This window comes from Cuculus canorus, chromosome 15 (genome assembly GCF_017976375.1).
Source record: "Cuculus canorus isolate bCucCan1 chromosome 15, bCucCan1.pri, whole genome shotgun sequence".
Lineage (NCBI taxonomy): Eukaryota > Metazoa > Chordata > Aves > Cuculiformes > Cuculidae > Cuculus > Cuculus canorus.
Genome location: NC_071415.1, coordinates 464677 through 486792, shown reverse-complemented (window position 1 = coordinate 486792; position 22116 = coordinate 464677). Strand labels below are relative to the sequence as shown.

At 57.2% G+C, this 22116-nt stretch overlaps 1 protein-coding gene across 1 annotated transcript in view; it reads right to left on the bottom strand.

Annotated features, from left to right (window-relative positions):
• The window catches only part of AXIN1 (axin 1), a 79110-nt gene extending 76904 nt beyond the window's left edge, over positions 1 to 2206 (bottom strand). The window contains exon 1 of the mRNA XM_054080799.1: positions 2025 to 2206. The gene's annotated coding sequence lies outside the window, so the exon portion shown is untranslated. The remainder of the gene's footprint in view (positions 1 to 2024) is intronic.
• Between the last annotated feature and the right edge of the window lie 19910 nt (positions 2207 to 22116).

Sequence of the window (22116 nt, the reverse complement as noted above, 5' to 3'; positions counted from 1 at the left end):
AGGCTGAGAAAATTTCAGGCCATCAAAGGAAGATGAGAAAAGCCCCTCGAGAAGGAAATCTGATCAAGTACAACGTTTTTAAAGAGCAACGAGTCAATATGGAGGATGGGAGGGTGGGGAAGGCAATCTCTGGGTTGCTACTTCTACTGCTTGGCAAGGGAACTTCATCATTTATAGACAATAGCAAAAGTCTTGTTTTACAGAACAGTCTCAGCCTCGAAGCCCTGAGTACTGCAGAGCACCAGCTGCCTGACAAACCACTCCTTGCACTGGATGAACTCCATTGCATGTGAAAACACACTAGTAAGGACAGATTTCAGCTTGGCCTCCCTCTCAAAGCTCACTCCACCCTAAGAACACGTCTTTGGGACGCTTTGCCATTTTCCCCCCATTCCCTCTCCCTGGCTGAATCAAGAACTGCAACGTACACCCTGCCTGTCCTTAAAGCCCACCTGCACATCACAAAATAACCACGGGCCTGGCTCCACCATGCTTTGCAGGAGCCAGTGCTGCCCTCACACCAGGTCTGAGCCACTTGAAGCATCTGCTGCTGCCCTGGCACTGCTGAACAGGGCTGAGTTTTCATGCCATGCTGCCCTTTTAGGTTGTTTTCACACCAGTTATGGATGCGAAAACGAGACTGGCACCCGTCTCCCTGGCAAAGGTCCCCAGTGACCCCTGGCCAGGTGCTGGGACACCACAGGGCAGCGACCTCCAATTCTCCAGGGCAAGCCCCCAATCCTCCAGGGCAATAGCCCTCAGTCCCTGGGGCAGAAACCTCAATCCCTGGGGCAACTGCTCAGTCCCCTGGGAGCCCTCCAGGCAGCCCCCTCCACCCTCAGGCAGCCCTGCTGGCCCTTCGAGGAGCCCCCAAAACCCCGAGGGAGATCCCAGGCAGCCCCTCAAGCCCTGGGGCAGGTCCTGGACCAGTCTCTCAAGCCCCAGGGCAGCAACCTCAAGCCCCGGGTGTCCCTCTCCAGCCCCCCAACCCCCAGGCATCCCTCCCCTGGACCCCCACCCTAGAGAAGCTGCCCCCCCCAACCCTGGGGCAGCTGCCCTGGGCTCCTGGGGACAGCCTTCCAACCCCCAGGCAGACCCCCAATCCCCTGGGGCAGTAACCCCAACCCCTGGGCATCCCTACTCAGCCCCACCACCCCCGAGTCAGCCCCCTCGTTTGGCCCCACGACCCCCAAGGCAACAACCTCCACGCTGGGGCAGCCCTCCCCGGCACCCCAGCCCCCAGGACAAATCCCCAGACCCCCAGGGCAGCAACCTCCGACCCCAAGGCAGCCCCCCAACCCCCGGGGCAGCCCCCCAAACCCCGGAGGCAGCCCCCTCCGACCCCAAAGCCGCCCCTCAAACCCCGGGGCAGCAACATCTGACCCCAAGGCAACTCCCCAACACACGGGGCTGCCTCCCAATCCCCAACACAGCCCCCCAACCCGTGGGGCAGTCCCCCAATCCCCAAGGCAGCAACTTCCAACCCCAATGCAGGCCCCCAACCCCCGGAGCAGCCCCCCAACCGCCAGGCTAGGAACATCAATCCCCCGGGCAGCCCCCCCAAAGCTATAGGCAGCAACCTCTGACCCCAAGGCAGCCCCCCCCAAGCCATGAGGCAGCCCCCCAGTCCATGGGGCAGCCCCTCAACCCCCAAGGCAGCCCCCAAGCCATGAGGCAGCCCCCCCAACCCCCGAGGCAGCAACCTCCACCCCCCGGGGCAGCCCCCTCGTTCAGCCCCACGGCAGCAGCCCCGATCCCAGGGATCCCTCCCCGGCCCCCCATCCCCCGGGCATCCCCTCCCCCCCCGCCCCCGGCCGCCGAGGGAGCCCCTTAACCCGCTCCTGTGGGGACCCCCCCACAGGCGGCCCTCGGGGCAGCCCCCCCCCCCCGCCCCGCGCCCTGCCGCCCCGCGCCGAGCCGGGCGAGGCTCCGTGCCGAGGGGCCCCGCGGGTGCTCGGGCAGCCCCGCCGCCTCCCCCCACCCCCCCCGCCGCCCCGTTCTCCTTCCCCTCCCGGCGGCCTCACCGCGGCCCCGTGTCGGTGTCTGGGCGCTGCCCGTGGCCTCGCGGCTCATCGGCGGCGCGGGGCGGCGGCACAAAGCGCGCCCATGGCCGCGGGGCCGGCGCGGAGGGCGCAGCAGCAGCAGCGAGAGCCCCGCTCCGCCCGCGCCGCCCCGCGCCCCGCACCGCGGCTCAGCCGCGCCCCCCGCGCCCCCGGACGGTACTGCGGGACCGCGGGCGGAGCGACACCCGGCGGGACGGGGCGGGGCGGGGCGGGGACACCGCGCCGGGGGCGGTGAATGGGAGGCCGAACCCGGGAATACCGGGAGCCTCGGGAACACCGGGAACCCGCACCCCTGCACCCGAGAACACCGGGAACCCGCACACTTGGGGCCTCGGGAACACCGGGAACCCGCACCCCCGGGGCCTCGGGAACACCGGCCCCGTAGCACCTGGGGCTCCCCAGCACACGGGAACCCGCAGCCCCGCACCTCGGGCACCCCGGGACCCTGGGAACCCGCACCCCAGCATCTCGAGATCCCCGGGCCCTCGGAAGCCCCGGGAGCTGGGGAACCCCAGGACCTCGGGAACCCCGGGATCCCTGGCACCTTGGGAACCCACAGCCTTGCACCTCAGGAACACCGGCAACCCGGGGACACCAGCAACTGGGAACCCACGGCCCAGAACCTCAGGAGCCCCAAGACCTCGGGACCCCAACATCCCGGGAACTCCAGGACTTTGGGATCCTGGGAACCCTGGCACCTAGAAACCCTCACCCCAGCACCTCAGGAACCCCAAGATTGGGGCACCCCCAGGACCTCCAGACCCCAGCACTGGCACCCTGGGACCCAGAAAACCACACCCTCGGGACATGCACCCCAAGACCCTGGGACCCCCAGGATCACCACACCCCCAGGACCTTTGGACCCCCAGCACCCCAGGAAGCCCAAGGCCACCAGGACCTCAGCACCCTGGCATCTTGGGACCCTCAGGACCTCAGGAACCCTAGGACCCAGCACCCATGCCCCAGGGTCTGAGCATGGAGCTGGGACCCCCAGGATCATGCCCAAGGGTCCAACATGGAGATGGGAGCCCTGGGAGCATGACCAGTGGTCCAAGCACAGAACCGAAGGCCCCAGCATAACAGCCGCAGAGCCTCAGGCACTTGGCCAAGTGTCCAACACGGAGCTGGGGGTCCTGGGAGCACAACCTAGGGTCCAACATGGAGCTAGGAGTCCCAGGTGCTTGGCCAAGGGGCTGGGTATGGAACTGGGAGCCCCAGAAGCACGGACGAGGGTCTGGGCATTGAGGTGGGGGCTCCAGGGGCACGGCTGAAGGTGCAACACAGAGCTGGTAGCCCCAGACACATGGATGAGGGTCTGGGCATGGAGCTGGGAGCTGGAGATGCATGGGTACATGGGGTGGGGGCCTCAGGAGAACAGCCAAGGGTCCAACATGGAGCTAGTGGTCTCCTGGACACGACTGAGGGTCTGGGTGTGGAGCTGGGGGCTCCGGGCACACAGCTGAGGGTGCAACACGGAGCTGGTAGTGTCAGGAGCATGACCCAGGAACAGAGCTGGAGCCTCCAAGATTATGTCGGAGAGTTGGGGCACGGAACTGGGGGTCCCAGGGGCACAGCTGAGGGTCCGATATGGAGCTGGGGGTCCCAGCAGAGCCCCCGCTGAGCTGGTGCCTCGCTCGAGAGCTGAGCAGCTCCAGGGTTCACTTTGGCCAAGAGGAGCCCAGCAGAGCTTCTCCAAGCATCCTGGGCAGCGGATTGCCTGGCAGAGGGTCATGCTTTGGAGAATTCCAAGGCCTGTTGGAGGAGCTGGCTTAGCTCAGCAGGGAAAAGGCAATAACCCTCAGAGGCACTGCCAGCCTGTGCTGCTCCTTCCCAGACCAAACAGCAACATCTTGCTGAGGGACATGGTCTAGATGCTCAGGGACATGGTTTAGTGACAGATAGGAATGGTTGGACTCGATGATCCAAGAGGTCTTTTCCAATCTGGTGATTCTATGATTCCATTATTCTATGATCTTTAGCCAAGCTCTGCCCAGGAGGAATGATACTGATGGATCCTGGGACCAAGGTTTGTGGTGGAGTTCTCTACCGAGAACCAGAGCCGGTTCAGAAACACAGCGTGTGACCTGCTTCCCTGCGCTGGGCAGTTCTGCAGTGAGGAGAAAAAAAGGGGACTCTCCAAGAGATGGCACTGTATGGACTGAAATAAATCAAACAACATGGAGACTCCCAAGAAGGTAGTGGGGAACCTGGCTTACTCCGAGACAGAGCTTCTGGCCAGGCAAGGCATGCCGGCGCTGAGCCTGCAACGCTGTCATTGCGGAAAGAAGGAGGAGATGCAGAAATGGAATGAGAGTAGCATGACAGACGGGGAAGCGCGAAGCCTGCTTCTTTCCTGGAAAGCAGTGATATGCTCAGAGTCCTGGGACTGCGCCAGGCACAGCCTGATACCATCCCAAGACCTGAACAAACAAGCCACAAAACCTCTAAAAATCAAAAACTACTCAGAAAGATTCCCAATAGGGATGGGTTTGGGGGTTTGATGCAATTATTCTACCGCGTGTGCCTGTTCCCATGCGTTCAGGGAACACTTTCAGAAATGTACATCTTTTTTCCAGTGTTCCAAAATGCACAGAAGTCAGCACTGAGCAATGCTGCTTCCCCTCCTGCCCCAGTGCAGAGCCGGTAAGATGATGCGGCAACTCGTGCTCTTTCATGTGAACGATGCTCAGAGCTGATTTATATGTAGCAGTGCAACACTGATCTCAGGCATAATAATAGGAAAGCTGATGCGGGATTCAGCTGGTAAGGAATTAAAGGATGGGAATATAATTAATGCAATCAGCCTGGTTTCTGGAAAATAGCTCTTGTCAAACTCTGATGTCATCCTTTGAAGAGATTACAAGTTTGCCTGATAAAGGTTATGGCATAGGAATAATAGACCTGGACTCTGTTCAGGCATGTGACTTAATCCATATAGTATTCTGATTAAAAATTAGCACAATACAACATCAAGAGAGACACCTTAAAGGGACTGGGAGCTGGCAAACTGACAGCCATCAATGGGGAATCCCTGCAGAATGGGATTGCGCACAGTGGGTGTCCGAGGGCTGGATGGGAAGCCCAACGCTATTCAGCATTTCCATCAATGGTCTCGAAATAGATTAAAAGGCCCTGCTGAGAAAAATGCCGGGGCCAGGGAAACGAGAGGGGCAGGAGACACGGACGAGGTCAAGACAGCTGTAGAAAACTTCATAAGCTGAGTCCCGGGGAAAGAAAACGTGGTTGAATGTGAACAGCTGCGAAAGGATCCCGCTGCTGAGCACACGGCCCTTCTGCTGGAAACCAGCGCTCCGCCAGGGAAGGATCCAGGGCCGAGCTTGGGAGGCAGCGCGGGAGCAGCATCTCCCCATGGAGGATGTTCTGGCTGGTCTGGGCTGCTACAGCAGAAGCGAATCCAGCTTCAGGAAGGATGCTGAGAAATTAGAGAGAAACTGGAGAGGAGCTAAACCTGACCTCTGCTTTGCAGGGGGATGCCTGAGAACCGCAGCCTCCTTTGCTAGTTCAAAGGAGCCCCAGGGGTGCCTCGATTAAGTGCTTAAGCAACTTCATGGGTGAGAGGTGATCAGGTATTAGAGAGCTTTTCATCTCCCAGAGAAAGGCCCAGCAAGATTTCATGGCTTGCATGGAGTTTGCATGAGAAACCAGAGCTAGATTTCTCCGTGACAAAGAGGGGCACTGCGGGGGTAGGGGTGAGGATCTCGGGTGCACCAGCCTCCTGCCAAGCTGAGGAGGTGCAGAAGGCTCTTGGCCAGCCAGTGTGTCCCTTCCTGCAGCACAGGATCACTGCACACTCCATCCTCGTACCCCGAGAAAGGATCACTGCATACCCCGAGAAGGCAGAGCCAGCGCTGCCCCCTCCAATGAAGGCAGCTGCCCCTTCGTGGGCTGGAAGGGTTGAATTCCCCACAGGCTGATGCTAAGCCCTCCTGGTGCCTTCATTTTGTGGCCCTTTAGCAGAGCTGAGCAGGGCTGGGAGAGCCATGGGCTCCCTCTGGAGCCCTCTCCCTGCCTATGAAAACACCTCGGTTTGCCCACGCTGAGAAGCCCAGTCCCAAGGGGCCAACATCACCTCCTTCTTCCAGATTTACCTGGGGACATCAAGCAGGGCAAAACCCAAACCTATCATCCCTGGCAGCACGGAGGAGGAATCAGCCTGCAAGGTCTTTCATCAAAGAGTAAAGACCAAAGAATGGCAGCGGATCATCTTTCCCTTCTCCATCTCTTGGAAGTGTGACCCTGCCTTATACCTCCTGAAAACTGCCACGAACAAGGTGCCAGCGGTGTGTTTGCTGCAGACTTGGTGTCAGCCTGGGATGCTGTATGCTTCCCAGCTCCCAGTGCACACATTCAGTTCTGCCTGGAAGAGCCAGCAGATGCTACTGGTATAGGAGCTGCTCTCAGCCTCTGGTCTAAAAGCTCTGGGGCTGCGTCCAAGCGACTCGACACTGTGCACACAATTCTTGGTCTCTGTGATTCACAGAGCCTCCCTGCAAGCCCTTCACTCCCATCTCTCAGATCCGCAAAGGTATGTTTTCCGGTAACACCATCACTTCCCTGCCAGGTTGGCTTGGGAGCTACAAGCCTTCCAGCATCCCTTCTGCAGAGGCTGAGAGCCCTCAGTTCAGCTTCAGCAGTGAAAATATTCGTTTCAAATTATTTCTTCTCTTTGTAGTGACTTACTGGCTTCCCCAAAGCAAGGCGTGCCTGACCCAGCGCTGACGTTTGGTGGCTGCTGGGCTGTTAGCGTCCAGCCTACCCTTCTAACGGCGTGGGTGAGAGCCGGTGTCCCTCCAGCGTGGACAGTTTTGGGATGAAGCGCACTAGATGGTGCTGTTCAACCTCTGGCTGTGATTTCAAAGGACCTCGCAAGGTCATAAGTGTTGCCAAATTTGGTTTTATTTAAAAAACCTTTTTGAAACTGGAGGACAATTAGCAATACCCTGAAGTGCGAGGTCCTACATCAATCACTGGTGGAGGCGAAGGGCAGCTGACCCTCAGAGGGATGCGTACTGCCTCCCTCCTCGTGCCTGGAGCACCCTCATTTCAGAGGTTGGATTCAGGCTTTGGCTGTGTGAGCAGCAATGGCAGAAGGGGCAGCCAAGAGAAAAATGTCCCAGGGTGAAGAGGAGGCTGATAGTTCTCTCTTGGACTGCTGGCAAGATGACACTTGCAGAGCAGGAGAAAGAAAATGTATTAGCAGTAAAGGTGACTGCATTAACATCGTGTCCCTGGGAACTGAGGGCACCCCAAAGAGCTCAGCGGGGATGAGGCACCCGCAGCCCAGTCACACCACCACAGAGGCAATGAGAAGCAGAGCCACAGGACATGTCTGGCAGGAGAATAAAACACGGGAGTGACCATGGGTATGGCTGGCCTGGGAGCAGGAAGACAACTCCTGTCCCAATGGTAGGGAGGGATGGAGCATCTCCTGGCACGGGGAGCAAGGATACCCACAGGCAGCTCTGCTGGGGACTGGGGATGAGAACTGAATTGGGCAACACTGGTTTGAATTCTCACAGCACCCCTTCTTGCAGGAGGCGCTGGTCTAAAGATACCTCCCACCCTAGCGATGTCAGCCCCACCAAAAGCACCCACAGAGCAGCAGGAGCCACTTTCTGGGTCCCCACACTATGGCTCAAGGTGCAGGTCCTGTGGACAGCCTGAAGTAACTCCTGCTCTGGATTCCCCACCTCAAATTTATCAGCTTGCCTTGGATTTGCTTCTAGTGCTGGACACCAAGCTTATGCCTTTTTGCTCAGTTGTTGCTCTTTTCAAAAGCCCTGAGCCTGCTCTCCCAGGCGGGTGGGAAGGGTGCAGAGCTCAGCTGCTCTGGGCACTTGGGTTCTTCCCCTCCAGCAAAATCATCCCAGTTTCCCAGTTCATTCCCATTCCCACGTGGGTGCTTGCTTGCAAATCCCCCAAGGAACACCAGGGGTCTACACGCATCTCCCCTCCTGGGTACAGGTCTGGAGCGCGTGAATGGGACAAAGGTTTTGCTGCTCACACCAAAATTAAGAACACCTTCCAGGAAGGTAAGGGCAGGAGGGCCTGGGCCAGCTCAGGGAGTGGTTTTTGCAGCTGCCAGCATTTGCTCGTGGTAGCAAAGATGCCTGTATGGCAGAGAGAAGGCCCTGCATGTTACCCAGAGCCTCTACAGCGTCCCAACACCCTGGCCTGTTCTCCTCGTGGTCTCGTTCTGCCTTCAGCCCTGGCATCATCCCCACTTGGTGTTTCCCCTTGTGCCTGTCCTAGCATCAGCCTCCTGTCCCCAGCTCTGCTTCTCCTTCCCCTGCCGCATTACAGAGCCCCTAAATTTGGCGTTTCCCCAAAAAAAGATTACGAAGAGCTCGTGCTGTGCCTTGGGAGGCTGCTACGGATGAGCTGATCCCCCAATAACCAGCCAGCTCTTCCTTTTGCACAGTGATGGCACCTTGGCAGAGGTGCAATCTGCTTCTAGAAAATCATCTGTGATTGATGAACGGTCCAATGATGCTCTAGGGGCTGCATAAAACCAGCAGCAAAAGCAATGGGCAGAGGCTACAAGTGAGATTTAAGGCTGGAATTCAAGTCCTTAGTTTCTTCTGGGACCTCACTCAGAGTGAGAGAGGGTGGCTGGCGGCTGCTGAGCCTGTCCGTGCCAAAGAGCGAGGACGCAGCATGCACCCCAGCTCTGCCTGAGCGAGGAGCTGGCGCTGACATTCTGAGCCGTGGAGGAGTGCACGAGCTGATATTAAGACCTTGGTGTCTCCCCAGCCTTCCACCTGTCCCCACTCCACTTTTGGGGAAGAGCTGCCCATCTCTGGCAGAGACCTCGCAGATCCGAGACCCCGCAGCTCCCCCAGTTTTGATCAACCCTCTTAGCCGAAATCCATCACACACACTCTCAGCCGGCATCGCCAGCGCACAATACTCCTCATCACCAGCCAGCAGAGGTGAGCATCCCCAGGTGATGTCACCCATGCGCTTTCCCGTACCCACCTTTGAGGTCAGCCCCAGGCCCGAGCCTTGCACGCCTGCCACTCCATGCTCCAGACCACCAGGATCGCTGCTCCTCTTGGGGAGCCAGGGGTGAGACGCCATCCATGCACATCCCAGGAGGGCCACTCTGCAGAGAGAAGAGATGTGAGCTCGTCCCTTCTGTCACCAGTCTGCCCAGATGTGTGTGGGGCAGCCAAACCAGGCAAAGACATGCTCCAGTCCCTGCTCACGTGGTCCTGAAAGCCATATGTTGGCCCTCCATGAGATGGAGATGTCTGGACCAGGCTCTGCTCTGCCCTGAGCTATGCTAGGACAACACCGTCCCTGAGCACAGGGGCTCTAGAGCGGTTATTGCTACAGAAATGATCCTGCCATACAGACCCAGGGTGCGATGGAGCAGTAGCGCTGGGGGCACATCCCCGTTCCTGGTCCCCAAGCCCCGCCGCAGCCCCCAGGGCTCACCCATCTGCCTCAGGGCATCGCTCACCCTGCGGCTGCTGCTCCAGCATCCCTGCAGTGGGATGGGACGAGGTCGGCATGCAGCGGGCACCATCCCCAGAGGGGGAACGTGGAGTCCAGCTGGTGGCTTGCAACGTTGACAGCTATGTTGAGACAGCTGGTGGCTGCCAGCAGGATTATCCCAGAGCATCCCATGCTAATTCAACCTGTTTGATCCTGGCAGGAGATGCAGATCTTCTTTATCAAGTGATCTTCTTTATCAGTGATCCCAATCAGCTGGGCTACTGGAGGGCAAGGCAAGGCTGATGCCAAGAGCACTGCTGGAAATGTTGGCTGCTCGACTCTTACAGCTCTGTTTTGAAGGACTGAGCAAGATCTTCTGGCTTAAATATGGTCACTAGCCTGGTGGTGAAAGCAAGCCCAGCGATACCTTGATGTCTGTCCTACAGCCCCGCAGACTTCCAGCCTGGCTGGTTTGATATGATCCCTACCAGCAGTCCAGCTCGGAGAGCGTTTTTCCCCAAGCTCCTGGCTCACCCCTTGCGGGAGGAGCAGCTCTCCCAGGTTGCTGGCAGAAAGTTTTGTGATAAGCGAGATCTGTTCGCTGTGTTTTGGCCGATATCTGGTGACCAGGTGCGGCCAGGTGGATGCACACCGCTGTTTTTTCAGTTCTTGCCTGAGATGAGGCTTGCTGACAGTGCATCTGCTTTGATGAGGTTCTTCCCGGAGATGTGGAAAATGGTCAACAAGCTCTTTGCCATGCAATTTCAGTTTATTGTGAGTCCACCTAGTGGCCCATGGGGCCATGGTCAGCTCTGCTGGGTATGGTGAGGCTTGTGAGGACATCTTGGAAACACCCGAGCACCCAGGACAAGCTCTGGGAATCGTTTTACCTGTGCACATACCTGACAGGTATAGTTCAGGTCTCGACTCACCGTTGTCCTTCTCCAGAAGAGCTTCCAGCCCATGAAGCGACAGCAGCAGCAGAGGTTGTGACTGGTTTACTCAGGCCAAAACCCAGCTAGACTTGGGCCAGGACAAAGAATCCTTGTGATTACATCAGGTGCTGCTGAACTCCCTCATCCCATGGCACTTTCATCCCATATTTCTCCTGTATAGCGGTTTTCCTCCCTGCTTCTCAGACAGGGCATTGGGTGCCCCAGATGCTCCTCTGGAGAAGCCGTGCCCTGCAGAAGCATCAGCTCTGTGTGCTCAGGCCGGCAGCCGGGCTGGGAAGCTGTTTGAAGCTAATTGTTGGTAATGAGCCCCCGGTGTCTGCCCGTGGGCAGACAGGACGGCCACGCATGTGGGAAATTGCAGCCTGCAACTTTGAGTCCTCTTTGAGCTCTTCCACAGCTCGGCGTCTGCTCCAGGTCAAGGAGACAAGCCAGCCCAGCTGGGGGACCCCGAGTCCCGGCAGAGCCCCTCTGGGAGCCTCCAGTTCTTGCAGCTCTCCGGTAACACAGCTGCAAACCTTCCTGGGGTCTCTCCCTATACCCTGCTGAGTCCTCAGCCTCCACCACCCCTTTCCCAACCTTCTGCTTCCCAGCAGCACCTCCAAAACTTTCAGCCCTAGGTGAGGGTTGCCCTCCTTCACCATCTCCCCTGTGAGTTGGCCTCTTCTAGAGCAACTGCCCTGCCAACCTGCTGGTGGACAGGACCCCTGTGCTGCCACATCACCAGCACCTGACCAGGGCAGCCAGGACTCGGTACAGTCCTGGAGTCCCTTCACCCTGGTGACCTGCCTGTGAGCCGCACCACCTATGGGAAATGATTTCTCGGCAAGGCTCCACTTTTGTAGTGAGAGTGAGCTCCTAGAAAAGGCACTAGGAGAAGCTCTGCGCTGATGGACACCAGCTGAGGTTCTGACCAGGTGAGGCAAGATGCTGGACCCAGCTATGACTCTGAGGTTTCACTGCTCCCTTCTGCAGAGAAGAGCAGAAATTCACAGAAGGGTGATGGTGACCTTCTGCTGCACCATCTCTGCCGTGGCTGGAGATCCACAGACTGGCTGGGGACACCCAAATGTGCTGATGTTGGTGGGGCTGTGGGAGGAGGCTGTGTGGTTCAGCAGGCTGGTGCAAGCTCTGCTGCTCCTCAGTACTGAGCTGAGGCTCTGCTGAGCCATGGCTGAGGAGCTGGGTGTGCTCAACAAGTACCATTTATTCATTCTGTTGTGGAAGAGTTTTCTCACTCTTCTGCTGCTTTAGATGCCCCAGCATAAGCCCAGCCTGGGAGATCATCTTGGCGTTGACTCGTCTCAAGGCTTTACTGCATCAAGATGTGGAGAGTATTGGAGTCATCCTGACACAGAACTGGAAAAATTGCCCAGTAAATCATTCACTGCAGGAAGAAGCTCCAAGAAGTGGGAGAGTCTTTGTCTTTGAAGGGGTTCAAGACACGCTCCACAGCTAGGACAAAGCTGTCTTGGTGCTGGATGTCAGCTGTGAGATTCCCCGTTCCCTTCTAGTGGCATTTCTGGAACTGTCATGACTCTTTCCTGCTCATGCTTACCAGCTCTCTTCCCCGGGTGTGAAACCCCATGCCCCCTTGCTCCTAAAAACCCCTCCCGTTCCCATGCCAGGGTGGGCAGGTGAATGACAGCAGAGCCAAGTCTTCTCTGGACAGGACGGCTGGGAGCCGGGGAGACATGAGCTAGCGATCATGAGCACCCCATGGACCTCTCCTTCCCTGGGGAGGAGAGAGAAAGAACCACTCGGCAGACACATAAGCATCAGGCTGGGCAGTTTTCTCAAGCTTTGCTGTGCCTCATCTCCTGCAGGCACCAAGCCTTGGACCACCTTCCATAAAGTGCTGCTGCTTTGATGCCTCCCTTCATCAGGACACGGAGGCTGCTGCCATCCCCTGATCTCTGCACCTTCTGCTGTCCCGCCTGCCCGTCCGCAGCCATTTCACACCACTCCTGCTCGTGCCAGCCGTGTCCTTCAGCCTATGCAGCTCTTCTCCTGCCTGGTGGGAGCAGACAGCAACTTGATCTCTGCAGCCTCCGTGGATCATTAATAATCTTATTAATGCATCTGTGCCAGAAGTCCTTCAAATGGACAAATGTTGACTGGTGTGGTGAGCAGCCTCAGGAGAACTCTTGGCTGGTAAACATGAGTAAATCGGGTCTCATATTACAGTTCAGCCTTGTCCTTTATAGTCACAACTGGCCAAAGCACAAGAGACTGTGTGGTGGTGGATGTACCATACCAAATCTTGCCTGACCTTGGACCACGTCCCTGCAGCAGCAGCTTCCACAGCATGCCAAGGGTATGTTGGGGAGAATATCCCACAGATGAGGTTGACATGGACATTGATCAGTCTTCCCACACTTCTCTGACCCTCCCAGGGCCATGAGGCAGGTTGAGCACCCGTAGGCTGTGTCTGGAGATGACCATCTTGTGGGCAACCGTTCCATGTTTCCATGGTTCCATGACCATCTTGTGGGCAACAGTGCAGCCCACCTGCGCCTTCTTCTGCAGTGGGATGTAAAGCAGAGGTGCCTGTAGAGGAGGTTCATGGCTCCCTTTTCCCAGTGGAGAGGTATTTTCCTATCTCTGAAGCTGAACATCTTTAATCAGCCTGTTTAGCTCAGTCTCACGTTCACCAGCCGCCCAGAGCCTGGCACCGCTGTAGCCACAGCCATTGAAGTTCTGCCTGACGATGAAAACGGAAGATTTAGCCTGAATTTTGGTCCTGTGTCTCTCGGCTGGTTTGTGCTCCTTATCTGTCAGTCTGGCCTCCACCTCCTGCACTGGGTGAACCTCTGGGTGGATCATGCAGAGCACCCAGGAGTTTTGTGGATGCCTCAGTAATGGCTAGAGCAAGGGGCTGGGTTGGGCAGTGAGGCTCGGTGAGTCCTCGTTATGCTTCAGCCTTTGGAAGAGCAGCTACTTTCATGGGTGGCATCCGCATCCACAACCTCCATCCTTCGAGTCCCTTGGTGGGCCTCAGGATGGACCATCCATGGCTGGTGCCTTTGAATTTAATCACTCTGCATGCACATGTGTTCGCAGAAACTTCCGAGCATTGGCTAATTTAATCACACTTGAGGAAGACTGTACTTCTGGAGGACCTGAGAGTGCGGTGAAAGTGGAAAAGCTTGACCTGGAATTTGCAGTAACATCCAGATCCCTTGGAGGCTGTTTCCTCCATGGGTCACTTACTCTCTTTAACACTACCCCAATGGCTGAATGCCCGGTGCCCCCATTCTTCAGGAGAGGGCTCCTCTCCTCTGCTGTCCCCTGTCGTCAGGACTGAACCCTGAGTAAGACCTCTGGGCTGTTCGAAACCCGTCTTTTTGGTCCCTCTGTTGCTGTGTCTCCTTTCTGTGGTCCTACTGAAGGTCCTTCTGGCTGCATCTGAGCCAGCGGCTTTGGACAGTATGGAAATACCCACAGTGGGAACATGAACATTTTCGGCTCAGTGGCATCCTGGGTCGCCCACAAGCTCCTAAGCTCTCCCAGCAGAGACCCTGACTCCTCTCTGCAGAGATGTCCGCCGGCTCAGTCCTCATCCTTGTACCATGGCCACCAGCAGCCAGGAAGCCGGGCATTTCACAGCCGTTTTCCATCACCAGCTCAGCCTCTGGACCCAGCCTGGCCATCTGCCTCCTCTGTCCCCTCCTGCCCCACCTGGCCCTGCCCCAGGAGAGCCCATTGCTCAGGACTGGCCATTCCTGTGGCCTGAAGGAGCTGGGTGGACGGTGTTCCCTGCTCACCTCCAGTATCTGTAGCTGGCAGCTCGCCACTGATCACCTTGACCAGCTCCGTCTCACCAGCTCCCACCTCCTCCTGCCTGAAGGTTCCACATCAGCCGGGCTGTGGCCACAGGGTCCCTGCTCACATCTCATCTGCCCTTTGGTGCCATTGTTTTTCTATTTGCTTTTCAAGTTCCTTCTCTTTGGTTTCTGCTTCCCTCGGACTGGGAGGACAAGGTCTACTCACTCACTGCTCCCCAACTTGCGGTGCCGGCCCTTTGCAGCTCTTCCTTCGCATCAGTTGCATCCCACGTCCTTGTGGGAAGGTGACTCCCCCCATCCCAAGGTGATGACACCATCCCAAGGTAAATCCCAGGGGATCCCACCAGCCCAGGAGGGCTGTTTTGGGGGCAGCCAGCCCAGCTATGCCCAGCTTCCAACTGCCCATGGGAACCACCACCCCAAAACCGGGCATGGGGCAAACCTACCCTTGGAGCCCTCTCTGCTACCACTGCCCCAGCGCTGCCTGGAGGGAGGTGGGGAGTGAGGGTCCCGCTGGGGTCTTGGCAGGGTCCCAGTGAGGATTCGGGGCTGGCTGCTGCCAAGGAACATCCCTGCCCTCTTTGTGCTCCCTCTGGTAAGCGGCGCAGTACAAATATCAGCCGGCTTCTTTGAAATGAAAACAAAACTGATAAAAGTCGGAAAAATCCTCGGCCCCAGCCCCCGCTGCTGGCCCAAGCGGTGGCTCTTTCTGTCGCCGAGACGGCTCCTGCAGTTATAAATACATTATGTATGCCGGTGTCCATCGGCCAGCGCCTTTTGTTGCTGCTGAATATGTCCTGGCCAACAAAAGTGGACTGGATTAGCCACAGTGGATTAAAAGATTTTCTTCTTAGAGTTTACCTAATAATATAACAATTGACATAGAAGGTCTCTTTGAACTCTACACGACTCTCTTATTTTACCATCTGTGAGTTTGCTTTCCGTGCCGCTGATGGGGCACCCGTCTGCCGATGGAGCTGGTGGTGGGAATGCTGCCTGGAGCCGAATTTGTCGCGGAGCAGAAGCAAGCAGCCCGTATTTGAAGGGAGGCAGAGGGAAAGGAAAGTGGCACAACTTCTGTCCTCCTGCCTTTGTCCTCGGCCCTTCTGCTGGTGGCCACTGAGCTGGCGATGCCGCGGCGCGGGGAGGGAAGAGATCCAAGGAATGGGCTTGAGTGATGGGGAAGCCACTGGTCATCTGCAATTTGAGGTGTCTGGAGAGGTCCTGGGCGGAATAAGCTCTTTAATTCATCACAAATTTGGGGAGAGTTGAGATGATGGAGTTTGCTCGTCTTGGTTCGGGCGTTGGGCTCTGGTCTCCATTGCAAGATGGGTCAGGCAGCGGCAGCAGCGACAACGGGAAACATGGAGGGCAGCGGCAGCAGGGGAGGAAGGCTCCCCCCACCATCCTGCGGTGCCGCCGCCGCTCGCCCCCTCCTTCGGCACACCCCGCCATCCCAGCCCTTGGGCTTTGATCCCGTCCGGGGGGGCTCCATTCACAAGTCTTTCATAGCCGCCTTTGGAAATACCCGTTCTCAGAAGTCACGCGTAATGAGATGGGAAGACGACGAGCAATTTAGGCGCCGCTCTTTCTCGCTCGTAGGGGTTTTTTTAATCTCCATCTCCCCTCCATTTTTTTTTTTTTTTTTTTTTTTGTTCCCCCATCTATTTATTTTTTTTGCAAAGACACTTTTGGAGCTGCACCGACTCTACCCGGGCTCGCCACACCACCCTGGACCAACCGGGGCGGCAGGAATATGGGGCTCGCGCCTCTCAGCCGGGGGCCTTTGATGAAGCTGCTTTGCGAAATTTGATTTGAAAGGCCTACGATGGCAATTTGGGGAGAATGGTGGAGCCTTTCTCCACCCGCCTCTCTTTGTCTCTCTCTCCCGAAAGGGGGGTTTCATTGTGGGTGCTGGGGCGAGGGGGTCGGGGCGGTGGCGTGGGTGGGGTGGGGCGATGGAGGGGACCGGAGCGCCCGAGAACAATAAGCGGGGAGATGGGGAGAGTCGGGATTTCTCACCTGCCCGGGCGTTCGCATTCCGCCATGACGCCAGCAGCCGCCCTGTTCGCCGCCGGCCGGAGCACTTTTTTTCCCCAGACTCTTGAACCTATTTCCTTTTCTTGGCAAGTGCGTGGCTGGAAGATGGGAATCTTTACTTTATATTGCAGCTTGGGCTTCCCAGCCTGATTGGCTGCAGTCAGGACCAAATGCTGGTCCTTCCATCCCATCGTCACTATGGCAACCGGCCCCGTTAGGCACCACCGATTTACTTATAATTACTGGGTAAATAGTCAAGACAGGCCGCTTCCATCCCACACCGAGAGACTGCTCTTCCTCATCTGCCTCTTTTCCCTTCCCTTTTTTTTTTGTTGTTGGAAGAGGAAGCCCTAAAGAGCAGCAGCACTTAAGGCAAACTCTTTGAAGACTGTTTCGGAAAGCGGTGCCTCCCCCTCGGCCAGCCTGTTCCCCCATCACTCCCTCGGCACAATGCCTCGATGTCAGGGCTTTCCCGCATCATCCTGCATCCCTCACCTTCCTCCTCCTCCTCCAAGGAGCAGCGCTGGGTGGGGATCTATGACGCCCTGAGAGTGCGAGAGTCTTGGCCACAGTGGGCTCTGCCACAGCCATTGCTTCCGCCTTTCATGGGGATCTCACATTGGTTCCTCCAGAGGGCAAGGATGGGGCTGAACAGTCCTCCATCACCTCCTCCACCTCTGCTGCCAATAGCGATTCATGTTCGCAGCATGTGGGTTTCCCACCTGGGTGCCAACATCGCCTGAGCATCATCACCTCCGGGCTTGGCCAGCACTTTCCCTGGCTCTGTAAGACCCAACGGTGATGTGAACCAGGATAGGTCAGCTTGTACCTTTGGCTCCAGCTCCTTCCTGGAGTCTGGGACGCTGGGGCACCTTCCTGCAACACCACTCCCTGCCAGTTCTGCAGGGCATGGAGCTTCTCGTTACTCCTGGTGGGTGTTTAATGAGGAGGGACAGAGCGATATGCACAGGTCTTGTTGCAGAGTTGTGAGCATGGACCACAACTCGTGCTTAGAATCAGAATCATAGAATCACCAGGTTGGTGGAAAAGACCTCTTGGATGATCGAGTCCAACTATTCCTATCTGCCACTGAACCATGTCCCTTGAGCACCTCGTCTACCCATCTTTTAAATCTCTCCAGGGATGGGGACTCCATCACCTCCCTGCGCAGCCTCTGCCAGTGCCCGGTGACCCTTGCTGTGAAGGGGTCATCTTGTGCTTGTGGCTGGGTGGGTCACGCAAGAGAGAGGCAGCAGGACCCTGGCCCTGCCCTCATCCTCATGGTCCAAGGACAGATGCTGCCACCAGAGAACAGCAAACGGGCACCCAGCTCAGCCTCATTGACTGGAACATCCGCATGGGGCCCTCCAAGGGGTTCTGTCTCCACTCGTCATTGCTGGTATGATACAGCAATTCCAGCAAGATGGGCAAAATAGGGTCTTGGGGAAAATCTGAGGGCTAGAGAGATCCTTCAAAAATGCGTAGCTTACAGGCAGCAGGGTGAGAAAGGAGCAGAGTGGTCTTGAGGGAAAGGAAGCCAGGGTCATCTTCCCATTCCCTTCTCACAGCCATCCAGAGGGAAGGGTCCATCAGGACAGCTGCAGGAGGAGCACTGGGAGATGATGCCTGAGCTCCTTGCTTCGGTGAGAGGATGGGGGATTCCCACCCTCCTCACTGGGAGTGCAGAGGACAGGGGTGACCACGGACAACAACGTGGGACCAGGTGAGGAGGGAGCAACGAGGAGCCGTGGGGCCAGGAGGCACCTCCAGGGCTTCTGAAGGAACTAGGGGGTGCCCGACCTATCCACTCCTAGGAAGGACAGTTTGGAGCCTGACAGATGAGATAATGATTTTCCTAACAGGGAAAGCGTGGGCCTGGGGAGAGGGACTGACGCCCCGTGCAGCCACTGCTGCTGCAGCTCACCCGTGTGCCTGGTCAGCCGCGCAAACGGCCTGCGCGGGCGCTGGGGGTGAGCAAAGCCAGAGACACGCAGTTCTGGGCTCGGGTCGACACCCGGGAAGGCTCAGCTTAAACAAACACACCGGCCAGCTGCGTGCAGGATGCGGCCAGCCCCGATGCAGCCGAGTGGGCAGCGAAGCAGCGAGCTGAGCAGGTGGGTCTGTACCCCACAGCCGCCCCAGGGACGGCGTTCCAGCCCTCTTTAAAGCCCTTTGCTGCTGTTGGGGCCAGGAGCTGGCCTGCTCCGGGCTCTGCAACGCACGGCAGTGACCGGCTCAGGACCCTGGGGCCGGGGACCTTGGCACAGCTTGAGTGCTGCTGTCTGGCTGTGGCTCCCACCACCCTCTGGTCTCGCCTTGGGTTGTTCTCCCGCTCGCGCTTTTCCAGTTTGAGAAGCGGCTTCCCCGTGAAGTGCTTTGCAGACAGCTCCCTTTCTGCTGAAGACAAGGTGGTACCTCTCCAGGGACCTGTGGGCTCAGGACCCTCCCGCCCATGCTTGCAGCTGGGGACCCAGGCACAGGCACCAAGGTCATGGAGCCACCCGGCAGAACCTCTTGAGCATCCTCCAGCAGTTCCCATGGTAACTCCCCGGCTCACAAGCTCCGGAGCAGGCACAGTTTATAGCCTCACACCATCACAGTTTCAACCGCACCCACTCACTGCCCCAGCTCCCGTGCCAGGGTCTCAAAACACACCACTCTCCTCCCCCTTCTGCCACCTGAGACCTTCTGCCGTCTCTGCAAAGGACCCATCCTGCTGCAGGGAGCAGCTCCACAAGCCTCCCCAGCAAAAGCGCCTTCCCCAGAGCCCTGCAAAGGCTCCAATGCCCCTCTTTCTCCAGCGCATCACGCAGAACACAAGAGAAAACTGGTAACAGGAGAATCATAGAATCACCAGGTTGGAAAAGACCTCTTGGATCATCGAGTCCAACCATTCCTATCTGCCACTGAACCGTGTCCCTGAGCACCTCATCTACCCGTCTTTTAAACACCTCCAGGGATGGGGACTCCACCACCTCCCTGGGCAGCCGTTCCAGTGCTCAATGACTCTTTCTGTGAAAAATCTTTTCCTGATATCCAGTCTGACCCTCCCCTGGAGCAGCTTGAGGCCATTCCCCCTTGTCCTGTCCCTGTCACTGGGGAGAAGAGCCCAGCTCCCTCCTCTCCACAACCTCCTTTCAGGCAGTTGTAGAGAGTAATAAGATCCCCCTCAGCCTCCTCTTCTCCAGGCTAAACAACCCCAGCTCTCTCAGCCGCTCCTTGGGAGCGGTGCAGTGTTCACAGAGGAAAGAGGAGCTGAGCAGAACAAGTGGTCTGTGTACAGGTGGTTTCCCACCTCCACACTTCAGCAGGTCCCAACTCTGTGCATCCGAGGACCACGTGGCCAGGCAGAATCCTGCTAGCCCAGAGCCTGCATCCGAAGAGATTCCCCCCCAGCCTTACGCTTTGAATCCACTGGTAAAGAACTTGTAAAAAGAAAAGGCCACAGGTAATGATGTCTAAAGAAGAAGCCTTGCAGCAAGACTTGAAGCTTGAAGTCAAATAGATCCAAGAGCTTAAAATGTGAGAAAGGGGAGAGAGCACCAGGTACGCTGAAGCCTCGCTCTGGGAGCCACAGCGTGACAAGGCGCGATTCCCAGGGTCGGAGCAAGGCAGATTAAAGTTAGCAGTAAAGACTTTCCACCACCTGAACTGCCCAGGATCAATGTATGGTTTTCAACTGGAAGGATTTAATCAAGTTCAGGTCCTTGACCAGCCTCAGAGGACGATGGACAACATCCTAAGGAATAAAACGAGCAGACACAGAGATAGTGATGGGCTACAGGGGCAGAGTCACCCCACATCCTGTTGGGAATGGGAGACCCGCTTGGGAAGGTTCATCTGGGTCTCAAGACACATTCAGGAGTGGTCTGTATGAAGGGCTTTTAAGGAAATTAGGATGTCTTGGAACAAACAGGCAAGTGCGAACCTCATGAAGTTTGACAAGGACAAGTGCAAAGCCCTGCATGTGGGTCAGGGCAATGCCGAGCACAAATGCAGGCTGGGTGGAGAATGGAGTGGGAGCAGCACTGAAGAGAAGGACTTGGGGTACTGGAGAATGAGCAGCTCAATGTGAGCCACTGATGGGCACTTGCAGCCCAGAAACCAACCGTGTCCTGGGCTGCATCCACAGCAGTGGGACCAGCAGGGAGGGAGGGGATTCTGTCCCTCTGCTTTGCTCTGGTGAGGCCCCACCTGGAGCCCTGGGTTCAGTTCTAAAGTCCTCAGCACAGGGAGGGCATGGAGCTGTCGGAGTGAGTCCAGAGGAGGCCACGGAGATGATCTGAGGGCTGGAGCACCTCCCATGTGAGGACAGGCTGAGAGAGTTGGGGTTGTTCAGCCTGGAGAAGAGAAGGCTCCCAGGAGACCATAGAGCAGCTTCCAGTGCTGAAAGGGGCTCCAGGAAAGCTGGGGAGGGGCTCTTGATCAGGAAATGCAGGGATGGGATGAAGGGAAATGTTTTGAACCTGAAAGAGGGGACATTTAGATTAGATACTAGGACTATGTTCTCCTGTGAGGGTGGGGAGGCCCTGGCCCAGGGTGCCCAGAGCAGTGGTGGCTGCCCCATCCCTGGAGGTGTTCCAGGCCAGGTTGGATGGGGCTCTGAGCCCCTGATCCAGTGGGAGGTGTCCCTGCCCATGGCAGGGGGTGGGACTGGATGGGCTTTAAGGTCCCTTCCAGCCCAACACATTCTATGATTCCAAGTCCCCATGTAAATAAATGCCTGGTTAAACACCCGGTGGGCAGCGTGTTCTGCAGCGGTGTAAAGGGCAGGGCAGCCCCCGAGGCTCTCTGCACAGCCTGAAGCTCCTCCAGCTCCTGGGAAAAGGGAGTTGATGTGGTTTGCTGACGATACCTGGTTGATCAGGGCAAGAAGATGAGAGCTGGCTGGGAGGAGCTGCAAAAGCCTGCCTGAAGCTTTAAACAGCGTGTAGAGTTCTGCCTTTATAAAGGCACACAGGGAAAAATCGAGCCTGACCCTACACCAGCAAGGTGCACTCACACAAAGGAATTCCTTCTTCTTACAGGGATGAATAATCCAGCAACAGCTACAAAATACCAGTGTGGTGCTGGGCAGCTCTGATGGGGGATGAGGATGCAGGTCCACCAAACACTGCCCCAGCCCTGGGCTGCTGTGGATGTCAAGGTCAGCTGGTAGAGAGGGAGGATGACTTTGTACAACCCATCCCAGGGACATGCCCTGCCAATCGCAGCCCCATCCACGCCAGGTGCTGCTGGAGTAGCCCACAGTGCTGCTGCCCCCTTTACCCTAGTGCTTCCCATCCCACAGGCTCGCTCCACCACCTTCACCCCAGCTTAGGTTGTGTATCCCTGGGCCCCTGCACGTTCCTGGAAGGACCAGTCACGTCCCCAGGTACCTGGAGGCCCTGTGAGCAAAGTCCTGCTCCCGTCTCAGAAATGCCATTTTCTGCATCTGCCAGAATGCTCTACCTGGCCTGACACAGCTCGTTTCAGCGTTACCATGGTGATGGAGATGCACAGGGACAGCAGAGTCCAGCCATGCAGAGGAGCCTGTGGCCAGTCCCCAGCCCGCAGGGCTGCCCCTCACATCCCTCCACACCCAAGGAGCCCAATCTGAGCCCGTGATGCGCAGCAAGAGCTGTGGATGAAGGTAACTCCACAGACCCACCTGTGCTCTGTGTGCCCAGCAACCCTGGTCCAGCTCAGCCCAAGCCTGTAGGAGAGATTGCAGCAGGAACTTATCAGGAGCAGATGCTTTGGGCAATTAATGCGTTTGCATATGTAGATTTTTATGAGGCCTTTTTTTCCTTATGACTCCTTACCGTAGAA